Genomic DNA, 5,791 nt, shown 5'->3' on the forward strand with positions numbered 1-5,791 from the left:
AGTTGTCACATTGTTTTAGTAAGAAACACGAGTCTCAAATGATAGTGTTGCAAATATATTGTAACATGTCTTGGGAAAAAACACCCCTTTTGTCAAACGAAGCATACAAACCATCTTAGTGACATCATTGAAAATGGAGATTGTATTCTATTCCTACAGCCTCACAGGTGTTTAACATATACCCTAGGAATTTATGGTACAACACATAACACATTTTCAAATGATGGAGATGGAAGCAAGTTTGATTTCAATCTTTGAGTTGTCTTTGAATCTATGCAAAAGGAAATCTCATAATGATGGAGATGGAAGCAAGTTGTCCTTTGATTTTTGCAAAAGGAAAGTTGTCTTTTGATTTTTGCAAAAGGAAATCTCATTATGACGTGTTGAGTTGCAACTTGTCATCACCTTTCGAACAAAGCAAACAAGGCTTTCACCAAGCAAGAAGGGCATTAGTCATTGCCAAGAAGAAATATGTGAAGCACCCGATGCATCTCCTTGACGAGTCCCAAGTAAGATTACTTTCAAATATGTTGTTTACTACTCACATGAAAGCATGAACTTTTTACTCATCAATTCTTTTGTACTGTGCGTTGTGTAATAATGACTAGCACAAACCTCTCTTGAACTAGAGTATAATAATCTATTCACAACTAGGGATTCAGAGTTGAGAGGATCTCATGGCGGGAGGATTAGCCTGAGTAAGGCTGCCAAATTGAAGCGCTAGGCTATGGCAAAAATTGGGGGACCGCATCAGAATGTCTGGCTGAGAGTATCAAATTTGACATTGAGAGAAGAGGGCAAGAGGAGAGGTGTAGTGGGAGCCGAGAAGGGTTCCACTGCGCGCATATATGATGATACAGTGGCTAGCGCAAAGGGAACCCTAACTTTAGATAAGAGTGGGAAGAACAAGAGGAAGTTCTTCCAGTTCGCTTATGAAATAGGAGAGTCAAAGTCAGTTGATAACGCCCCCAAGAAGAACTTGACTCAGACAAAAGGATGGTAAAACCCATTTATTACGCACTCTCAAGTTAAAGAAAGAAGGATGTTGTCTTATTTGTGAGGAGCGGGGCCACACACAGAACAACGCAAAAACCAGATGCAAGTGCTCGGACCAAAGCTCCATGTAGGCCAAGGAACCAAAGCTAAGGGAGCTAACCAAGCATCAATGACATCTATTTCTGTGAATGTCATTACCTGTCAACTTTGATGTCATTGCACTTTTAATAATTCATTATTTGGCCCCCATGACGGAGAAGTGAGGGACCAAAGGGTTCACATTCTCTTTGATTCGGGCTGCTCACACAATTTTGTGAGCTACAAACTTGTGCAAAAGGTGGAGCTGTCCATGACACCTGGCAATCACACCTACGAGGTGTAGCTTCCAACTAGGAAGCAGTTTTGGGATCGCAAGGTCGACGAACTTTCTATCTAGAGTCAAGACTACACAACTACTCTTAAGTGCTATGTTATGCACTTGGAACATGTGGACTTGTTGATCGGAATAGAGTGGTTTATAGCCCACGATATTCAAATCAGGTGGAAAGAACATACACTCTTTTTTTTGGATAAGGACACCCAAATTTGTATTAAATGTGATGATATTCCCTCTTCTCAGGAACGTATTGTATCTGCAATGCACCTTCGGAATATATTAAACACTTCTCATTATGATCTGTGTCATTGTGTTTTGATTCCGCTTTCCTCATTTGTTGTTTCAGTTAATAACAAAAAGGGTTTAAGCGCGTTTGAACACCAAGAATTGAGAACATTGTTAGATGATTTTCAGAACGGCATTGATTTAGTACCTAGGGCTCAACCTATTAGTCTTCCACCCTATAGGATGAGCCACCCGGACGAGTTAGCTTCAAAATTACAAGATTATCTACACATGGGTTATATCCGCCCAAGTAAATCACCCTAGGGTGCACCTGTTCTTTTAAGAAAGAAGAAGGATGGTTCGTGGAGAATGTGCATAGATTATAAACAGAATAGAATCACTTTTTGTACTAGGTATGGCTACTACGAGTTTCTCGTATTGCCTTTTGGCTTGACCAATGCTCCTGTTGCGTTCCAGGAAATGATGAACCATTTATTTCTAGATTATTTGGCAAATTCGTTGTTGTGTTCTTAGATGACATCTTGATATATAGTTGATCGTTGGAGGATCACATTGGACACCTCCGGATTGTCTTAATTCTTTTCAGATAGCATAAGCTATATGCCAAGAGGAGTAAATGTGACTTCTTTATGAAGGAGACCATTTACTTAGGGCACAACATTTCTTCCGAGGATATCAGCATTGATTTAGAATGTATCCAAAACGTTTTGGACTGGCCCATCCCTCAGACAAAGAAACAACTTTTTCCTTTCCTAGGATTTACGGTCTTTCTACGAAAGTCTATGTGTAATTATTCTAAAATCACAATACCCTTGACCAGCATGTTGAAAGGTCGTGGCCGCAGGTGTACTCAGTAGATCTCTTTGGAATGATGAAATGAACAAGGCTTTTGAGACGTTGAAGCAAACTATCAAGGAAGCCCCTGTTCTTGCATTGTCGATCCCACCCAGCCTTATGTTATGGAGCTCGATGTGAGTGACAGGTCATGTCAGTTCTTGTTGGCAGAAGGTCCAAGATGGAAGCTCCATAATAGACTAGGTTTCGGGGATTGTGCCACCTATGGTCCAGGTGGCAGAAGGTCAATGGATGATTAGAAACGGCTTGTTCTTCCGAAATGGAAAGATATGTGTGCCAAATGTTTCGAATCTTCGATCCAAGATTCCCTGGGAGTGTCATGATGCTCTTAGTGTTGGACATCCAAGCATACATCGAGCTCTGTCTCTTGTGAAACATACCTTTTATTGGCCTAAGATGCGTGCATTTATTGAAAGCTATGTGATAGGTTGCCGTATTTGTCAAGTTACTATGCTGAATGTCTTAGAAGCACGAGTTTATTACAACCATTGCAAATCCCTGATAATAAATGGGAAAGTATTTCAATGGACTTTATTACCCGTTTGCCTAGAACGCGCAAGGGTCATGACTCCATCTGGGTCACAGTTGATCATTTAACAAAAATGACTAGATTTTTACCTACTAGATCGACCATATCAACTATTCACTTGGCTCACGAGTTTATAAACCAATTGTTTAAGTTATATGGTTTGCCTTAGTGATCGAGACTCAAGTTTACAAGTGACTTTTTAGACACTTGTTTTTTAGAAGTTGAAAACTACTCAAGTATCAGTCCCTTAGATCATGCACAATTCAATGGCAGTACATAGCAGGTTAACCAATTAGTTGAAGACATGCTTCGTGCATATGTTTCTAAGAGACAATCTTCATGGAAAGATTATCTCCCCATGATAGAATTTGCTTATAACAATGGAAAGCATTCAAGTGTAGGTTATAGTCCTTTTATGCTTATGTACGAGTTTCAACCTCAGTCACCGATTATGGTTAGGTTCAAGGGAATAAACAATGATGCTGCAAGGACATTCTTGCAAGACATGCAAGAAATGTTACAATTTGCCGAGGTGTCTATTAGAAGTGCCCAGGATCGGGATACTAATAGACATCGTTCACCCAAAGAGTACTCTGACGGAACAATAGTATATTTACATGTTCCCAAGGAATCCAAGAGCCTAAGTACTAGTTTGGTTCCAAAATTATTCCCCAGATACTGTGGTCCATTCAAGATTATTAAAAGAATTGGACCAGTTGCATATAAACTAGAATTGCCTCCTAATGTTAAAGTACATCCAATTTTTCATGTCAATAAACTGAAAGAGTTACTAGGTGCAGATGATCAACTTGTTTCTCCTCAAGAAATAACCGAAGTTACTTGTGACTTTTATTCCACACAAACCTGAGAGTATTCTTGAGTTTCGTGCAAAAACGAGCACACCTCTCCATAGTCACTCTAGAGCATGTAGTCCCACGCTCCTAGGTGGAGTGTAGAGTGCAGATGATATCCTACCAAATGGCGACCAAGGTAGCCGAGGGTGGAACCGGATGCTTACCCATCACGAGACTACAACGAGCCACCCAAATGTTCCACGTAGTGATACTGGCTACCACCTACCAAACACTGTCCTCCGGAGGAGGAGGAGAAGGGGAAGCTGGACTATCCAAAGGGACTGCCTCATGGAGCGCTATCCTCTGAATGCTCTGACCCTGTATCATGTAGGCTGGAGAGATCTCATCAATCTGGAACGTGTGTCCTCCCTCAGTCAACCAAGCCACGATCCCTCAGGTGTAGTCTCTCTGAAGACTCTGTATACGGGTCATGATCCTGAGGGCTCTCATCCAGATCCTCGCTACTCTACGAACTTCAAAGACAATGCGGGATCGTCTCCAAGAAACCAGCAGAGTAACAATGGCACTACCCCTCCACTCGCATTCCAACCACGGTCTGATGGGCAAGCCTCCGTGGGCGATCAGTCAAAAGAAGTCACCCAATGATGCTCCCTCGAGGGAGTCCACCTCGAAGAATCCATCTAAAGCCTCGAGCCAATACATTGGTGTAGGAAAAGAAGGGTAACTCATCCATCCGCTCAGCAAGGCCGCCCCTAGAGGGCCAAAACCACTCTCCAAGTTCCCATAGGATCCCATAACCAGAGGCGCCATCTGGGGGCATCCTGCTCTGAGATACTGTGTGCCACTCCTTCCCCAAACATCCCACCACTCTGATCATCTACTAATGAACCTCGCTGCATCCTCCTCAAGGGGACACCAATCCGAGAAAACTGCCCCAACCAAATGCTGTCCCACCAAACGCGAAGTCCCTCCCACCAGGACTCAAGGATGGCTAGGTTAATCTCTCTCATCCACTGCCTTGCCCCTCACAAATGCGCTACTCGGGAGTGAGTTCTTGGAGGAAGGGAAGTATCTCATGTGCATGGATTGGCATCTGATGTGTACTGTGGTACACACGACTAGCTAGGTAGCCTGGGGAGGCTTAGGGCTAGGCAGGCTTGATTCTCGAGTTGAGTGACAAGGGTACAAACCGGATAGTGGTCTCCGTTATTTTTGGCACATTGGACCCAAGCCTATAAAGAGAACCCAAAGGTTCACTCTTCAGATAGGCGATGGGAGCAAGTCTAGTTCCCTAGTGCAAGGTCTGATCCTGGATCGAGTCGTAGATGCGCGCCTACATCCTAGCGTAGCCCAAGGGCCAACAGCAAATCCAAGGCCTTCAGGCGCCACCTAGTGGTATGGAACACCAGGCTGGTTGGGATCTGGTTGGGAGTTCGTGCCAGTAGCTCAGCTCGTGGCTCGGAGGGGACATCTCATGAGTCGAGATCATGTCTCGTAGATGTCGTGGTTGGGTGGTGAGCAGGCTGCTCAGATCCTCATGTTTCTTGTTGTTCTTGTGTTTGCTTGCAGGTCAGGATCCTCAGGAGCTCTAGGGTCATGTCAACTGGTGAAGTGGTTAAGCCCACGTCTGCTGGAGCACTGATGAGCCCAACAAAGAGTGTAGGACTGGAGGGCTGGGGCTCTATATAGCCCAGCAACAGGGTTGGTCAGCACCAGCTGATTGGCCATCCTAAGCAGGTCCATTTTTAAGGCTCTTTGTTGTAGAGCACAAATTTCAAGCATATTACATACTCCCTCAGATGTTTCGACAGCAAGTTCACACGTGAGTGACAGAGATCCCTAGGTTGGAAAAGACCTGCTCTCAGGTCATTAAAAAAAGTTCACGCTAATTGGAAAAATCATAATCGCCTGTACTCATGGCAAGCTTCTCTGACACATACTCCACTTATGGCGTTCAATGAACTGGTGCTCATC

This window comes from Dipteris shenzhenensis, chromosome 3 (assembly GCF_047967505.1).
Source record: "Dipteris shenzhenensis isolate YYH24624 ecotype China chromosome 3, Dip_SZ_1.0, whole genome shotgun sequence".
Taxonomy (NCBI): Eukaryota; Viridiplantae; Streptophyta; class Polypodiopsida; order Gleicheniales; family Dipteridaceae; genus Dipteris; species Dipteris shenzhenensis.